Consider the following 19,507-nt stretch of genomic DNA (forward strand, 5'->3'; position numbering starts at 1 on the left):
ACTTGTTCACTCTGTTTCCCTCTCATACCCCTGGAAAACAATGCTAGTTCTCTGGCCTGCTGCCTACTGAGTCCAGATATAACTTTGGGATATTTTTCAATACAGCATGCCACACAGCTACTACCAATTGTTGGCTTTGCCATAAAAATGATTATTGGCTGTCCCTGCTTTGGATGCTTGAAAGTTTAGTGAAAGTCATTCTTTCCAATGCAATTGTATGCAAGCTAAGGCCTTACTCCTGCATATGGGACTGCTGGAATTTCTAGTAATCCTGCTGGTTTAAAGAATGGCCATGGTGCCTCATCCATAATTTCTAGTATCAGTTTCTTTCCAGTAGGGTAAAATCTTTAAGAGATCCCTAAAGAAACCTAAGTTCAGAATCCCTTTTTATATTTATGATCTCCCCCACCCCCAGCTTTTCCTTTGCTTTGTCCACACCTATTACATCTGCAGTATTTTTTAGGGCTCAAATCTTTATCAAGTTTTACTAAGGCATTCCACTTGGTTTTCATAGATACAACAATTCTCTTTCTTTTTAAGCCCATATTTCATCAGCTTACCTAATATTTAATTAAGTTGCATAATTAAAATAACCTGGCATAAACAGGTTTGGGAACAATCCTTAGTAGCAGGAGGTACTGGGCAGAACCAGTGTGAGTAGAATGCACTAGCATAGCTACGGGCCCCGAACTTTAAGTTTGCCTTGGGCCTTAGTCAATGTGTTCTACACATGGAATGGAGTGTCAACTAATCCTCTGAGTCAGGTAAGAGGATTTTGCTGAGAGAGCTCCTCTGCAAAATAGAAGCCCCTAACTCACCCCATGGATAGCGCTATGACATGTTTCCCTTCTCTTGTGCATGTTTTCTTTCAAAAAAGGAACCAATTATCTCTGAATATCCCTTTGCTTTCTAAATGGCTTTCCCACTCAGTCCACTCCATCATCCCCTAGAATCTTCTATACAACCCCTTTTAGGCCATTTTGAGGTTGCCTCTCTTTCTTCAACCTCCTGGGAAGTGATAATCACCCCCCTCCAAGTGCAAGGCGCAGCTGTGGGGCTTTTACAGTGACCATTTCACAGTCCCCAGACATGGTTGCTGGGTCACATTCATTCTTCCAAGGTTCTAGGATTTTCAGATGCCTGTTAAATCTTCTGCAACAATCAATTCAAATACACAAGTTTAGCTATTCAAATTACTTTTTCCAGAAGTGCTTTAAAATGCATTAAGTTATTAATTGCCTGCTGGCACTTTAATCAAATGGGAAAATTGACATAGCCAGAGGCATGTATTTTTGTGGAAAGAAAATTTATTTAAGAAGAAACATCAGCTCTTACTGCTTAATTTAAACTGAGAAAACTGTGGAAAATCAACTGCTATGGAAAATTAATAAAAGATTTCCAGCTGCAAACAGTGACTAATTGTACAAGATGAAGACTGCCCAGAATTAATAACTTGCAGTCTTCTGTGTGAAGAACCCCCCACCACTTCAATTTACTGGGAGATTAAATTACTTCTAAGTTTGCCATATTAAAACAGAACATGAATAAAACGTTAGAGAACGCACATCTATTATTTACTGTCTGTGATATGGATATAATTATTTCCAAACAACTACAATGTGACGTGACCAGTAATATTTAAATGACTCTTTTAACAGGAGAATCTACCACAGTATTTTTACATGAAAGAAAAAAAATTCTTCTCTTATTTCTGAAGTAATAAAAGATGACCCCTAGTGGAATTCTACAGATGGTATGTCCCTGCCCTAGTGGACTGAAACGTGCTCAGTGTACACGCTTAGACTTCTTCCCTGCATCAGATATTACTGTGGGAGAAAATCTTAGCAACTAATTTATGAGCACTAAAATGGAAGCTGATGCCACGGCCCAAGGAAACCCAATGGAGATGCTTAAAGCTTTTCCTGATGCCTAGTGTGACCATGAGCACATGTGGCTGGCAGAAGAGATTCCTGTATGGGAAGTAGAATGGAAGTTCAGAATGATCTCCTGAGGAAACAGGGTCTTTCACAAGGGGCATATATCAGTGTAAGCTCAGTCAACATGATAGGCATTTCCTTGCAATTTGCTCAAGACATTCCACTTCCTTGTAGACCATGCTTTCCTCAGCAATAAGATGAGGAGAAGTAACATAAACAAATGGTATTCCTTTTATATCTTTGTTACTAGTTTCTTGCCCCAAGAGTCAATTTTCATAGTGCCCTCAAACTCTCAGAAGTCCCAAGAAGGAAGCTCTTGCAAGAAGATGCCTCAGTGCCTAGGAGACATCTGTTCAAGTGAGGGATTAAGAAAAAATTTTTTTAAAAAAAATATGATTTCTATTTTGTGGATGATGGGACTTCTTTAAAGGTTTGTTTAGTTAAAAAAATTTTTTTTTATTTTAGTTTTTTTAAAAAAATTTTTAGAGATTGGAAAATAACTTAAGAAATCAAGAAGGAATGAGCCAATTTGACATGTGTGCTAAGGAGACATATCAAAAATGGAGATTTTTCTCAGTGGAGAGGCACTGCCTCCTTTGGCTTTTTATCCTCTAATGTGTTCACAGAGGGTACATTCAGCCCCTTGCTATTTGATATTGCTGGCAGGAAGGTCCAAGTATTGGCTTGGAGAGAATAAAGGCATGTTGTTTAGAAATGCAGAGGCTTAATGTGAAGCATAACTGATTTGGAGTTTACCACAGAAGTTATCTGGACATATCATTTGATTTCCAGGTTTTAAATGTAATTCTAAACAAGATCTGGTCACACAGCCCTCTGCCATGTGGCACAGAGAGACTTTATCTGCCACAAAATGCCATTTAGGCCTAATGCAGTAGAAGTGACTTGTATAAATTGGGGCATTCTTTGAGGCCTTAAAGCATTACTGCTGCCCAGAGGAGGAAAAATAAGGCCTGCTACCTCCTCTCTATTGCTAGACAAGAAAACTTTTAGGTTGTCCCTCTCTGTTTGGGTTCATTTTGGTTTTTGCTAGACTAGAGCCTTATCCAGAGGCCAAGAGACACCACTGGATTTGATGAGACACTGAAAAGGTGGCCCTGACCAAGGAAAGCCTTCCTCTCCCTGCTGGTGAATGCCAGACATTCCTGCGGAACGTGAGTTATTCCCACAGTGGGAAAGACAAAGCCCCTTGTGTCTCGTTTTTTGCACTAAGTCTCCCAAAGCAAATATCCCCAAGAAAGGATATGAATGGATTCTTCCTTCTGCTCATGACTGCTGTTAAATAGGACTTGAAGGCTTCGACTCCACTGGTGCCTAAAGAGGAAGGGGAAGTAGAAAAGGCCACCAAAAAAGGGAGAATGAAGAGATGGAACACAAAGTCAGACTGCTTTTCCCTCGACTGAGCCAGGCCTTCAGAACTGGTAAACTAATCTGCCCTCTTGCCATCACATATCCAATCATTTCACGGGTAGGTGTTTAACCCAATCTTGAATTAAAACTGACACTTAAAAAATAATCAAATCTCCTCTAAAGAGTTGTCATTACTCAGTGTCTTCAACCCCTCCCTCTCTTCTGAACCCACTTCAGTTGACCTTTTATCCTTGCTACTCCTTCAGAACTCTTTGTCAAGGTCATCATGACCTTCACATTGTCAAAACCGGTCATCAACTCCCAGGAGTCATTCATGTTATTTGACTCTCAGAAACATCTGATGTAGTTGATTGTTCTTCCTTTCTGTATGTGGCTTCCAAGAGATCACACTCTTCTCATTTTCCTTCTACCTTCCAACCACTTCTCAGTGTACTGTTAATGGTTTTTCTCATTCACCACCTGATTTATATATTTTACTTATTATTTGCTTATCACCTCTCTCTCTACATCTAGAATGTAACCCCTTTTGAGGGCAGGGGTATTTGTGTTTTGTTCGTGTGGTCCTGATATGTGGTAAGCACTTGTTAAATGTTAATGGAAATGTCAAAGGAATATTCAGTTTAAACCAATTTAGGGATGCCTTTTTTTGTAAGGCATGTGAAATTAACACAGTAGAGTAAAATCATACATAGAGGTTAGGCTCTAAGGTCAGCCCTTAAGGAGAAAATCCCATACAGGGAAGATTACAAATCTTTTAAGAGAATCTATCTTGGCTTGTGACCTATCAATTTCTAGATGAGCCCAACTCAGCCAGTCTCCCACCTAGGATTGGAGTAGGAATTGCCACTTCTTTTGTTGAGCAGCAGATGAAGTTGTTGGTTAGATTTAGGGACCATGATAAAAACATGTAATTTTAAACACCAGCCTCTCATAATTGGGGTGGCAAATGGGTGTACTCTGAGAGGCTTATGACAGGCATAGGAATGCAGATCACACTACTTCCAGGGCTTATGTGCATCAAGTGGCATGACAGGAGAAAATGTTGGTGCCATTTCAACTACTACTCTCTGAGTTCTTAGAGTTGAATTCACTGGTACGTAAAGATGACTCTGCTCTAGGAAGGATCTCCAGTGCTTCTCAACTCTGTCTGGACTCTAGAGTCTGTTTGTATCATCATAAATGAATTTGAAACCATTTGATTTTAATGATTTCCAGGCCCATCTTATGTCCTGTAATTCTTGCACTGCATTATTGTAGAATCCAGGTAGTTCATCTTTGGCTGAAATCGTAGAATAAGTCTCTTCTCCCTGTTAGGGTCCTTCTCCATGATGCCTCCTCACCTCTACTCCACCAGGGCTTGAAGACTGCCCATGGGCAGGTAGAGTCCTCCAGAATAAGACATACCTCAGAAATGTCATCGTGGGCAAAACACTGGACATTTCCTTTTCTTTCTTCATCTCCAATTCCAACTTACCTTTTCCGTTTCCATTAAGTTAGTTAGAAATTAGTCTCTTAAACCAATCCCATCAAGATATTAATTATTGAAAAATCAAATGTTAGTCAAGTATTTGTCTTAATTACTTACACTATATTAAGACAAAAATGTAAGAAATAGATTTTGGACTCAAGAAGCTTGCCATGTGTTGTCTCTGCAGGGTTACTTGCATTTTTAGGAGTTATTCCAGTTATTCCCAGGTTGCCTCTCTAGACCCACCCTCCATCCCATTCTGTCCTACTCTGTGCCTGGGAGGCTGCCCTCAGTGGATTGTGTCAATTGAGCTGTCTTGCCTTCTGGCCGCTGATTGGGCTTGGTCAATCGTAAGCATTAATGGAAGACTGGAAGTGGGACAAAAGTGAGGTAGGCTATGTATTTCAAGCCCTCTCTGTAAAGAGCCAGGTTTTATTAGTAGCTGGGTCCCTTCCTGGCTACAGCCTTCTCAAAGTTCTGGTATCTCCCTTCTCTCTTCTTGGGCCTTCACGTCTACACGTGGTAATGGTTTCCTGCTACCAGCTGGTCCCAGGTGCTTCTCTCTTATTGATTCCCTTCACCCTATTCATACCTTCAAAAATATTCTGTTAAACTCTTTGATTGTACCTCTTTGAGTGTGCTATTTGTTTTCGGTCAGAACTCTGATACAGAGATTCAAAGTATTATGAAGAGAAAATCCAGCACTTTGGTGTCAGACAACCCAGATTTCAAATACAGTCATGGTTCTCTGAGCAAGTTTCTCTATCTCACTGATCCCCAGTTTCCTCATTTATAAAGTAAGGATAATAACACATATCATAGGGTTGTTAAATTAGACAACATATAGTGCCTGACAAATAGCAGAATTTCAACAATAATATTATAGAAGTAACTGTTTTAGTGTTTTTTTTTTCTCCTTGAGATGGCTCCCTAATCTGTTTGCTAGTTGTTTTTGCTTGTTATCTGCTCGTCATTTGCTGGTCTTCTTTAGGAGGCATCAGGAACCAAACCTGGGACCTCCCATGTGGGAGGCAGGCATCCAACTGCCTGAGCTACATCGAGCCACATCTTCCCCCTATAGTTTTTATTAAAAGACATTCTTAGAAATACAAAACTTAAGCCCAAAGGATGACTTTCTCATGGGAGGATTTCAGGTGCCACAGCAATTCCAAAGAGGAGATTGAGACTCTGACAGGTCCTGTGGTAGGCAGAATTCTAAGATGCCAAGTTACCCCCATATTTCTCATATATATACACATTCTCCCAGTTACTCAATCAAATACTAATGTAGCTACTGAAGGGATGTTGCTGATATAGTTCCAAATATGTTGACCTTAAGTTAGGGCAATTAAGATAGGTGAAGCTGTTGTCATCAGCGGCACGGGAAGTGTGGGCGGCACCATTCTTGGGCAGGCTGCACTTTCTTTCGCGCTGGGCAGCTCTCCTTACGGGGCGCACTCCTTGCACGTGGGGCTCCCCTACGCGGGGGACACCCCTGTGTGGCAGGGCACTCCTTGTGTGCATCAGCACTGCGCGTGGGCCAACTCCACACGGGTCAAGGAGGCCCCGGGGGTTTGAACCACGGACCTCCCATGTGGTAGACGGGCGCCCTAACCACTGGGCCAAGTCTGTTTCCCAACAGAAGAGGACAAAGAAACAAGACGCAGCAAATAGACACAGATAACAGACAACGGGGGGGGGAAGGGGGGGGGAGGTGGAGGAGTTAAATAAATAAATAAATCTTTAAAAAAAGATAGGTGAATCTGAACTATTCACACAGGCCATTTAAAGGCAAAGGTTTTCTCTGGCTGGTCACAGAAGACGACGTCAGAGAGACATGCTTTAGATGACCTGGAAACTTTCATTTTGTGAACTGCCTGTGGGGGCCAGGGGATGATGAACTGTGGATGGCCTCTAGAAGCTGAAAACTGTCCCCAAGTGACATCTAGCAGAAAACCAAGGACCTCAGTCCTACAGCCACAGGAAATAAATTTTTCCAACAACCAGTGAGCTTGGAAGAGGACCCCAAGACCAATATGAGCCCTGCAGCCCCAAGTAACACTTTGACTTTGATATGCTGAGACCCTGATCTACAGACATTATGAGATAATAATATTTTTATGTTGTTAACTTTCTGGTAGTTTGTTATGCAACAATAGAAAACTAATACATTCCTCAACCATGGTGCCAGCAAATTCCCATCCTGCCTATATAGAACATGCATTAGGTACCAACTGTCACCAAATTGTCCCCTTCCTCAGCTTCCCCATCAGCAAATGACCCATTTTGCCCTATATTTCCAGCTCATTTATCGTGAATGTTCACCCTCCAGGAACAGGAATGCAAACAAAGTTAAATAATAGCAACCATATAAAATAATAGCTACTGGCCAAAGAAATAAACAAATGAGGGCAAACAGCACAGAAAGAACATTTTCTGGATTCAAGTTAAATTGTTAGTAGGCTCACTTAATTTCTGAAGTGATAACGGAAGACTTTGGAAAGTTTCACATGTCAGGATAGGAAAAGGAAGGCTACTAAAAGGTGAGCCTACTGGCATTTAAGTTCTTGTCTGTACTGCTTGTTTCTTTAAGTGACCATGTACTCTTTCTGAGAGGGCCGCCATATTAAAACCACCTAAAGTCTTAGAGAAGCAGATGAATCAAATATAAAGCATGTGGGGAACCTGGTTTCATGAAGTAGAGGTGTTCCTGAAAAATGGGATTTAAATAATCATTTTGGCAAACCATGGCAGATAATAACTTGAAGAATGAAGTCTACTGTTTTAGGAACTATTTAAATGAAGAAATAAGAGGTTATAAGTTATTGGGGAAAGAAACTTATTTTGGTGGCACATATAAATCTTCTTAATTTCTCTATTGCATATATTTTATTTTTCTATTTCTTTTCTTTTTTATGATTTTGAATGACTTTTAAAATAAGGCCTTATGAGCATGTAAGGGAATCTAAACTATTTTTTGAATCCTCATTGTTTCTCTGTAGTTCTGTGGGATAATATGCAGGGTTGAGCTTTGTAGTACAGTGCTAAGGTCTTTGTTCTATTATGGGGCTAATTACCACCATAGGTCATTATAAGATAAGAAGTCACAAATATATTAGTAATGGCAAAGATCTGACTGTCTAATAAAGCATAAATGCTTAGATAGGGATATATTCTTGCAAAGATCTTTACCTTTCAGTAATTAAGTGTGTCATATTAATTGCATGGCCCTTTCACAAAACCTTGCCAAAAAAAAAGCAACAAAAAACCCCAAGAACTTTTCCTCTAGATATCAGATTAGAACTGTTTGCATAATTATATTACCTGGATAATTAAATACAAATTTAGTAGCCTAAGAACTGTACAGTATTGTGGTTTCATTTTCTAATAGAATTACCCTGCCTTTGGTGTAGAATTCTTGCTAAGCAATGACAGTAACTCCGCAGGGACCTTTCCTCAGAGAAAAGGCTTAGATTAAACATGATTCAAGGAGCTTATTTCTCATTTCATTACTAGGATCCAAATCATAAGAATTAAAGATGTGGGAGATCTATTAGGCTTTCTTCTCTCCTATTCGGGGGGCTGGAGAAGAGCATTCATCAGACATTGTTCTGGGTTTGGTTTAGTCCAATTTAGATAATGAAGAGCCATCTCTTTCACAGAAGGCAGTGTTGGAATGAGTTACCCCTGAAAGACACATCATTACTGTATCCTCACAATTCCTACAAAGATGATCTGAGGACACACTTGTTTTTCAAGGTACAGGGTGTTAACAGAATGAAAATTAACTCACATAAAAAATGATTGTAGGTAAAAGCAGACCTAAAATGGATATTTAAATATCTCAAATTCTCAGAAAAGAACTCTGTGAAGTAGTTCAAAAGCCACCAACACTTAGTTTGATTAATAGACATTGAAGCCACATTTGCTGGTCAAAGTCCAAATATTTTCATGGTTGTTTTAACTTAAACCAGTTTTAATTCTCGCCCTGAAAGTCTTTTGAGCAGGGCATGCAGAGAAACAGTAGCCACTGCTTTGACTAGCGGGAATGACTAGATGGAGCATATGTTTTCCAGGTTTGCAGGTTGTGTCAATTTGTTTATAGCTCATGAATCTGTGGTCATCTGGAGGTCAGCTAGGCAGCTCTGCTGACCTTGGATGGGCTTGCTTATATGTCTGGGGTTTGGCTGGCTGTAGGATCTTGGTTGATGTGACTGGAATGACTCGGCTCTATTCCACGGGTCTCTCATTCTGCAGTGGGCTAGCTTATGCATTTCCTATGGTAATGGTAGAAGTGCAAGGGAGAGCAAGTCCAATCCCAAATCTATTTAAGCCTCTGCTTGCAGCATGACATTGCACTGGAGAAAGCAAGTCACATGGCTGAGTCCAGTGTCAAGGGCTGAATAAGATATTCTGCCTAAGGTAGAAGGGCTAAGTTTCATAGCAAAGGGCATGGAATAGGGAGGAATGAAAAATTAGGGTCATCATTGCTATTTACCCCACAGTCCAATTGGCAAGTTTGAGGTTTCTCTTTCATTTAATCTGGAAAAGATCCGCTCTTGTGGTTAGAATGTCTATTAGACAACCCCCAATCCTGGAGTAGGTTTAGAAGTAAACCATTAAATGGGATTGTGTAGAAAAAGGAAAAAATGAATTGGCTTCATCTTCTCTGAATCCTTTAGTCATGATTGAAATTACTGATTAGAAAGACCAATCTTGGGTGCAACTGGTATCTTACATTTTCATCTTTATTAATCAGAAACATTATGTAGTATGGATTGATGCTATCCAAAGAAGTTCTTCCATACATGGGGGAGCTCCATGAGAGGAGCAGCTCTTCTGCTAAAAATAGGTTTCTATGGAGATGGAGTGAGGTGTGAGTGGGAGGGGATTGCAAATGATGTAGGAAGGAGAGAGGTTGAGGGTATACTACTTGTGGGAGCTTATTGCCGTGAGCTGGACTTCATACTTCACATTGTTTACTCTGTCTGAGGTCAGTAGCATTGTCTAAGATTTCACAAGGAAAACACCACATTTCCTGATGACTCCAATAAGGCCACAACTACTGGTAGTGGAGGGTGGGGAGAAGCACTAGGCAGTATCTTTACATTTATACAGGGACTCCAAACATTGCTTTTTTACAATTGCATCAGAAAAATGAAACACAGTTTATACTATAGTTGCAGAATGATTCAGATAATAATTGTTCATTTATTGTCATTGAAATAAAAGTAAAAGGAGAATTTATTTTTATAAACTTTTAATGTAAGTTTTAGGTTGCCTTTGAAGATTTTGCATTTGCAGAAGATACTATTTAGAAGATAACTTTAGTTTTAAAAAGATAATATTTGAGCAGAGTAGGTGTAGCTCATGGTTTGAGTACCTGCTTTGCACGTACAGGATCAATCAATCAATCCTGGTACATCCCCCCAAAATTTAAAAAAGTCTGCTCTTCCCTAAGTGTAGCAGTTTGGCATTATTTATGAACTCCAAAAATAGATATTGGATTATGTTTGTGAACTGGTCTTTTCCTCTGGGCATATTAGATTATATTGGATTCAGAGGTTTTGCTTCATTAAATAATGATTAAGGCTTTGATAGGGTCCCATGTCCTTAGTGGGTGGGGACTCACAGAGAAACAGAACCACAGAGAAGGGAGGTAGGAGTTTTGAGCTGGTGCCCAGGGAAGTAAACACATAGGAGGAGAACACAGAGGAGTAGAGATGATCCATAGACACAGCAGAGGTGCCTGGAAGAGAGAGAGCCTGATAGTTTACAGGTGACCTTGTGGAGAGAATAGAGCAGGTGAGCCCACAGAGAAACAAGCCCTGGAAGAGAAACAAGACTTGTCTCAGCCTCTAGCTAAGACTAGAAGAAGCTGGGACCATGGGGCCTTGGAGGGAGGAGGAAGGCTGAACCCTCACAGACATTGCCCACCATCTTGTGCCAACATGTGGCAACAGACTTTGATGAGGGAAGTAACTTATGCTTTATAGCCTTGATTATAAGCTTCTACCCCAAATAAATACCCTTTATAAAAACCCAAAGATTTCTGATATTTTGCATCAGCACCCCTTTTGTTGTCTAGTACAATAAGATTTGGCTTACAAATTTTATTATTCTGTTTTTCAGCATAGTAAATTTGAACAATCATTTTTAATTGGTCTTTGAATAAACTTGCATACTTAATAAACTTAGTTAATTAAATATCTTAGAATATTTAAGCTCCATTTATTAATCTATATTCTAAATTTCCTTTTAATGTCCTTTGTCTAACTGACCAAACTTCTCCTGTAATCAAATTATTATTAATCCGATAAATTAAACTTATATGGTGATCTCAAGCTCTCTTAGATAGTCCAAAACTATTTATAATCTTAAATTTCATCTAAAAATTACAAGTCTAAATCAGTTACTGAATCACACATATTACTACTGAAATTAAAAGGTGATCGGTTACTCTAATGGGACAAAGTCTCTTAAATATTCCAAGTTCTTAAAATATCAAATATATACAGATTCCTTTTCACTAAAAATATTGACACTACAAGCATTAGTCTCTTAACCATTATACATTTAATTTTGAAGTCTTTTTGGGCTTGAAAGACTTGATTAACTCAAGCTACATCAAGGATTGAGACGCTTAATGACAGGGTCATTGACTGGGTTCTCATTAGCCATTCTGATGGAATATCCTGCTCCCAACATGTTGTCACTATATTTAAACACCCTCTGAATAGGTGCTCCCAGATAGTCCCATTGCCCTGGGTTGAGTTGTACATTATCTAATTCTTCACAAGAAGAATTAGAATTAATCACAAGGTCTGCACATCCCTTCCTCCACCCAGGATAATCACTAGATTGGATTTGGCATATTTTTTGGCTCTCTATTGTATGTAAACTTCTTTTCTGCCTAATTCTAAAAACATCTGAATTTAGCAGAATTGTGCATTCTTCTCATATACTTTCTCTTTCAGTCATACAACTTTTATAGATATAAAATAATATCCAATTCAATTTTGTTGGACAATTTTGGTCACAACTTCCAAGATTAATCTAATGATACAAATGTTTTCTCAGAATGTCAGAGAACAAATGCTCTCTGGTTTCTTCATTTTGAACCACTGAGACCATTTTCCAGGTATGTTTTTCATCCACAGAACACAATAAGATTTGAAGTTTTATGAGGTATTCAAATGTAAATAACAAATTTCCAAAGCTTAACTTAAACCTTGGATGATTTGAGAAATGTATATTCTTCATAAGCAAAGCAGAATACTTTCAAATATTAAAATTTTCATATGTTTGTATCTTATCTTCTTCTCAAGTAGATATTTAACTCCTTAAGGAGAAGGACTTAGTCATACATTTATTATCTGGTGGATTATAATTGGCTGGATAATGAAGCCTAGTAATTTGAATATTATATTTTTTCTTTAATTCAGATGTTCAATCTATAGCAAGAAAATGAATTTTTGGAACAAAGATAATGCTTGGTCTGGAAAACTTATTTGGAATCCTCAAATCGAGGTTCAAGGACTTGTTTTCTGAAGCCATTGAGTTCTCTATAAAAGTTGTTGATTTCATGTTTTTATGTAAATCTTTTAAAAATGCAATATGATCATTTTCTGGATCATCCGGGTGACAATTTATAAAGGAGCTCTGACATGAATTTCAGCACCCAAGTCTGTGATTATATATGTAGTATCACTGGGGGAGCCCAGTAGTGCTTTCAGTGTTTCAGACTAATGAGTAAGCACAGGCAGACTCAATATATATATCATACATTAAGATTTTACAACCATATCAGAAAAATGAAACATAGTATATATATTTGAATCATTATGATAACAATTATTCAAAGATAATAATAATAAAAAATAAGGGTCAAATGATTTCATGGTAATTTGTTTAGATAGTTGTATTGGCATGCTCAACTCGAAGAACCTGGGAGGGAGCCAGCACCATATTCATGTTGCAAATGGTAATTCAATTTCAATAAAACATTCTATGTCACATTAATTTAATGTTAATTTCAATTTTATTGGTTTTGTAATTTGTTTGTAATTAGTGTATCTACTTTGGTTTTATAATTGAATAAGAACTGCAACTTAAGAAGTTCATAGCTGCTTTTATGTTCATACATGCTTAAATATTATTATAAACATAACTGAAGTCAGCATCTGGGGATCACATCCATTTAAAGGAATTTGTACAGCCCTCAAGTTTAGAAGCTATGATACATTTAAATACCAGTATTATTTCCATTTCCGTTCCAGATAATTTATGAATTTTCATAGTATAGCAATTGATAATTACATAGATTATACATACATATGAATGTGTGTGTGTATATACATATTTACCAAAACAGACACAGTGCTTTGAACTATAGAAGACAAGTTAGTTTTACAAATGTTCTACTGCAATAAAAATTATTATAACTTTGCACTGGGGTATAGGAAATAAAGCCCAATAGGTTAATTCTCATCCAAGTTTGCAAGTCTTACGCAGTGAGGTCTGTTAATTCTTCCCCTGAAGTGGAGCTATTTTTAAGCCATTAGGCTAACCTGCTTCTTGTCCGCATTTTGCTCTTTGGGATTTTCACGCCAAATGCAAGCACCAGGACGGAGAGTTGTCTGCTCTGAAGGAGGGAGCCTAAGAGTGCTCCCTGTTTCACCTGCTCACTGTTCTTACCTGAGTTTCACCTGGAGCTGCCAGAGCACCAAGTGACTTTTGACAGGGGAGATGCCCGACACAAGGTCTTTAAAAACAAACAAGAAAAAGCATTCTCAAGCTGATCCTCTTAACCTAAAGTTTTCACCCTGGGGAGGACTCTGAGAGCTGGGGTGGGGGGAGAGAAGAAGAAGGAGAAGAAAGCCCTGTTCATATAGAGGAGAGCAAATTGAAAGTCACAGAGGGGTGTGCCTCAAGGCAGTTTGTAAATCCACTTCCTTTGTCATAACAAGAACAAATCCCACCTTTGAAGTTTTTCCTTCTTGTTATATGGGGAATGTCTTTTGTTTAATCCATTTTAGCCCTTAATACCTGACCTGGATCAATCCTGTTGGTTAGATTACACAGCGTTCATGCTGATTTTAAACTGGCCTGGAGGGGAGGGGATGTGTTTCTGCCTCATTGGTGTGAAAATCTCAAGAATAATCAACATTTATACCCAGACCACCTTTTCTATGAAAAACAAACTATCCTTTTATAATCAAATCCTTAATCAAAATGAGCATTATTAATCAGATTTTGATATGCTCTACAAGTGATGTATTTTAAATATTCCTTTAAAATTCATTTATTCACTGTGTGAGGAGAGACTATGATGCTCTATATAATACCTTCAATTGAAAAATCAAGGACTATCTTCTCTCCTAGTTCCCACATCAACTGTATGTCTAAGTATAAACTATTTCAAGTAGTTGGGGACACAGCCGCCCAATCTCTATCCTTGGTGGCATCTCTCTTTCACAGGCATCTAATTATTGAATAAGAAGGAAAAAGGAAGAAGGCTTGATAATTACATAGATTATACATACATACAAAACACAGCCCTATTTTTCAACCTCCGTGAAAGAGCTTTCTGCTCCATTCCTTACACGAATTCTCAAAGCAGCTGACAAGCAATAGTGAGAGCTTCTTGGGGCAAACTTACTAACTGCAGCTTACTAATTAGGTATCTTTCTAGGCAAGTGGCCATTCACTGGTTCTTGACAATACCTATTGTTTCTCAAATCTGCTTCAGGTTGCCTGAGAGCTAACAAACCTTCCCAGAAAACTGGTATGGCCAAAGTGGGAAGGAGAGATGGAGCAGGTTGCAATTATCTGTGGGACTTTCACTTTTATTTTTATCCAGGAAGGAGCAAAAGAACTCATGACTTCTCCTCATCCGCCCAGTGTGTCTTTGAAAGAACAACCACATAAGAATGTCCAGAAAATGGCCACATCGGTGGGGCAGGTACTGCACAATTTGACAATTGAGTAAAAAATTTGCCCCTGGTTTTTTCATTTTGGGGGGTTATGTTTGATCAGACAGTCACTTCAAGTGTCACAAGGGTAGAAACCATGTTTGTCCATCTCCCCAGTGACAATCACTTCACAGGGCTTGGGACATTGTAAAGTCTCAAAATTGGTTTATAAGTAACTGAATGAATTGATTTTGAGAGTATATCGGGTTCCCCCCCCCCTCCCCGCCAAGGAAAATATCATTTGTTTTGTCACAATAATCACATTATGTAAAGACTGTTGAACATGCCATGTTACTCTTTAACAGGAAATCAGTCAGGAGAGATAAGTGCTATGTCAGTTATGGTATTTGAGAATTGAAATTGCTTATTGGATGTCATATTAATTCAATTATTCCAATTATTCTTATGATGCTTTTTCCCCCATCTAAGTCCTTTCTTTCTGGCAGGTAGAGAATAATGTTGCTCTCATGATATAGGAAATACATAAAATGATCCATGAAAGGGAAAGTGGAGCATCTTAGCCCCTGCCCTTAAAGTAACATGGGTTAGATGACAAAGTTACCAATTATCTTCTTTTTCTTTTCTTTTCTTTTCTTAATTTTGATAGTCAAATTTATCAATGTTTTATTTTATTGAACATGCTTCTTCCCCCCCACCCCCATGGCTCCCTTGTCTGTCTGTTCATTGTTTCCACTCATCTCCTTGCTGTGTCTGCTCACTGCCTGCTCCTTGTGTCTGCTCCTTGTGCCAGCTCATTGCATCTGCTCATCTTCTTTAGGAGGCACTGGGAACTGAACCTGGGACCTACCATGCAAGAGTGGGCACACAACTGCTTAAGCCACATCTGCTCCCCCCCCCCCCAATTTATCTTAATATAAAAAAGAAAGTGGGATAGGTGAAATGCTCAATAATTTCAATGTAAGAAATACTTTCAGAAGGCTTCATCTGTTTTGTTAAGAATTAGTATAATGTTAACTTTAAAAGGCAAGATTCAAATTAATATGGATATTGACAACCATGTCAAATATCAAATAAAATACATATGGTGAAGAGATTGAAGGAACATACGTCAATGTGTTAACTGTGTTGTGGAACTTGGGGTGATATTTTTTCTTCTACTTACTAATGTTTTGCAAAGTTTATATTGTAATAATGTATTGTTGTGTGATAAAAATGAATAAAATTTACTTCTAATTGTTTTTCAGAAAATGAAGGTAGGTCCAGGAATTGACAAGCTGATCCTAAAACTCATATAGAAATGCAAAGGACCCAGAATAGCCAGTTTGGAAAAAGAAAAAAGTTGGAGGATTCACTCTTCCCAATTTCAAAACTTATTACAAAATTACAGTAACAAAGTCTGTGGTTCTGGCAAAGATTGTGATGGTCAGTTTTATGTGTTAACTTGGCTAAGCCATAGTCCTCAGTCATTCAATCAAATGCTAACCTCAGTATTGCTGTTTTGTAAATGTAATTCAAGAAGTGTTTTGTAAATGTAATTCAATTTACTTTAAATTAAGAAGATCATCCTGGATAATCTTGGTGGGCCTCATTCAATCAATTGAAAGACCTTAAGAGCAGAAATGAGGCTTCCATGAAGAAGAAGAGATTCCACCTTTGGTTTATGCCTGAGAGTTCCAGTCTGCTCTTCCAGACAGCCTGCTCTACAGATTTTGGACTTGCCTGGTTAACCCCCACACTTGTACAAGCCAATTCTTTGCAATAAATCTCTTGGGGTGTGTGTGTGTGCAATCCTACTAGTTATGTTTTTCTGGTGGAATCCTGATGGATATGTAGTTTGAAAGAAAAGAATTGAGAGTCCAGAAGTAAAACCTTACATTTATGATCAATTGATTTTGGGGGGGTGCCAAGACAATTCAATGGAGAAAAAACAGACTTTTCAACAAATGGTGCAGGGACAACTGGATATCCACACACAAAAGAATGAAGTTAGACACTTACCTCAAACCATATACAAAAACAAACAAAAAACCCAACTCGAAATAGATCAAGAACCTAAGTGTAAGATCTGAAACTATAAAACACTGAGAAGAAAACATAGGTGTAAATCTTTGTGACCTTTGATTAGGCAATGATTGCTTAGATATGACACCAAGAACACAAACCACAGAAGAAAAAATAAATTGGCCTTCATTAAAGTTAAAATCTTTTGTACTTCAAAGGATACTCTCAAGAAAGTGAAAAGACAACCCACAGAATGGGAGAAAATACTTGCAAATCATATATCTTTTAAAGGTCTAGTATTTAGACCACATAAAAAACTCTTACAATTCAAGGATAAAAGACACATGACCCACTTCAAAAATGGGCAAAAAGTACTACTTCAAAAGTAGATATTCAAATAACTAGTAAGCACATGAAATGATGCTTAACATCATTAGTCATTAGGGAAATGCAACCCATCACCTCAATGAGATACTACTTTATACCCACAAAGATGGCTAATATTAAAAAAAACAGCAACAAGTGTTGCTGAGCATGTCAACAAATTGGTCTCATACATTGCTGGTAGGAATGTAGAGTGGGGAAGTTGCTTTGAAAACAGTCTGGTGGTTCCTCAAAAATTTCAACATGGAGTTAGCTTAGGACCCAGCAATTCTACTCAGAAGTATGTATGACAAATGAAAACATGTCTACACAAAAACCTGTACGTGAATGTGCATAGCAACATTATTCACAATAGCCCCCAGGTGGAATCAATCCATATGTCCATTAACAGATGAATGTATAGATAAAACATTGTATTTCCGTACAATGGAATGCTATTCAGTCTTAAAAAGAAATGAAGTATTGATTCATGCTACAACATGAATGAACTTTGGAAATCATTATAGGGGAAAGAAGCCAGACACAAAAGGCCACATAAGGTTGGATTCCATTTATGTGAAATGTCCAAAATAGGCAAATTCACAGCTAGTAGGTTAGTGGTTGCCAGGGTCTGGGAGGAGGGGAAAACAGGGAATTGGACACAGGATTTCGTTTCCAAGTGATGAATATGTTTTGGAACTAGATGGTCGTGATGGTTGCACAACACTGAATATATTAAAATTCACTGAGTTGTACACTTTAAAGGATGAATTTTTTGGTATGTGAATTATATTTCAATAAAAATGAATGTCAGATTCACTACATATTATAGTGAATAGTAATATATTAAAATTTTTCATCAGTAATAAAAATGAATTATCATAAGTAACAGGAACCAAACACTAAGTACTGCGTATTGTTTGATTCCAATGATATAAAACGTAAATAGAAATAGAAGTACAGAGATGAAATTAGATCAACGGAAATGTATGGCAGGGGAAGGATAGAAGGATTGAAAGGTAACTGCTAAGAAGTGGGGGTATGGTTTCTTTGTGGAGTAATGAAAATGCTCTAATATTCCTTGTGGTGATGAATGTACAACTCTGTGATTATACCAGAACCTATTGAATGTATGCTTTAGATGGATTGTATGATATGGGAATGTATCTCAATAAAATTGTAAAAAATGAATGTGGGCTAATCACAATTTTGCATACATTATAGAACATACACAGCCTTAATATAAGTAGGTCTCCTTGTTTATAAGACTATTGACATTTAAAACACACAGGAGCTGGGAAGCAGATGTGTCTCAAGTGATTGGGCTCCTGCCTACAACATGGGAGGTCCCTGGTTCAGTTCCTGTTGCCTCGTAAAGACAGTGGGCTGGTGAGATGGGCAAGTGTGGTGAACTGATGCGGCAGGATGATGCAACAAGAGACACAAGAAGAAAAAACATGAGTGACACAGCAAGGCAAGGAGTAGAGGTGGCTCAGACAATTGTGCACCTCCTTCCTACATCAGAGGTCCTGGTTTCAGTTCCTGATATCCTGCCATAACCCACTGAATGGAATGGATCTGTAAACTATAATCTATGCTGTGCAGCAGTGTTCCAAAATGTATCCATCAAATGCAATAAATGTACCACACTAATGAAAGTTGTTGATGTGGGAGTGGGGGGTGTGGGGATTGGGGTATATGGGAACCTCATATTTTTTAAAGTAACATTTTGTGTGATCTATGTATCTTTACAAAAAAAAAAGAAAGATAAAAAAAGAAAATAAAAAATGAAATAAACAAAGACTAACTGACATAGCAAGTGCAGACAGTGGTGGGGTGGGGAGAAATAAATAAGTAAAAATAAATCTTTGAAACACATTAAAAAAAATAAAATACACACAGCAGTTTCCATAAGGATATCTGTGACTTTCCTCAATACTAGGGGTATAATTATCACCAAGTTTTTTGATATAGAGCTGTTTAGATATGCACATGATACAGAGCTGAGAAATTTCCCTAATCCTTTGTGTGATATGAAATTTTTTGACTCTAGGGCAGTGAAAACACCTGCAAATAAGAAAAATTTGACCTAATTAAAGCACACATTTGAAGATCTGAGATGCATTCAGTAATAATAATACTTTTGGGGGGCATCTACCATGTGCTAAATAGTTTACATACATTATGTCATTAAATGTTCAGAATAACCCTATGAAGTTGCTATTACAATTATATTCTACCAATAAGCAAACTGAAGGTCAATGAGGTTAGTAACTTTTCATACTTACTCATGTGACCCACTGTTAGAATGTGATGATGGCAGAGTCAAAATGCAGACCTTCAACAAACCGGAGAGGAGGTGTGGCAACTTTGCTCAGGCTCAGGGCCCAGCCAGCACAAAGACATTCCAGAGA

At 38.1% G+C, this 19,507-nt stretch overlaps 1 long non-coding RNA gene across 1 annotated transcript in view; it reads left to right on the forward strand.

Moving 5' to 3' along the window:
• The window catches only part of LOC131277929 (uncharacterized), a 29,302-nt gene extending 11,021 nt beyond the window's left edge, over positions 1-18,281 (forward strand). The window contains exons 3-4 of the long non-coding RNA XR_009184990.2: positions 14,657-14,758; positions 15,974-18,281. This is a non-coding gene — a long non-coding RNA (uncharacterized lncRNA). The remainder of the gene's footprint in view (positions 1-14,656; positions 14,759-15,973) is intronic.
• Positions 18,282-19,507: the final 1,226 nt, after the last annotated feature.

Source organism: Dasypus novemcinctus, chromosome 3 (assembly GCF_030445035.2).
Source record: "Dasypus novemcinctus isolate mDasNov1 chromosome 3, mDasNov1.1.hap2, whole genome shotgun sequence".
In the NCBI taxonomy this organism is placed as follows: domain Eukaryota; kingdom Metazoa; phylum Chordata; class Mammalia; order Cingulata; family Dasypodidae; genus Dasypus; species Dasypus novemcinctus.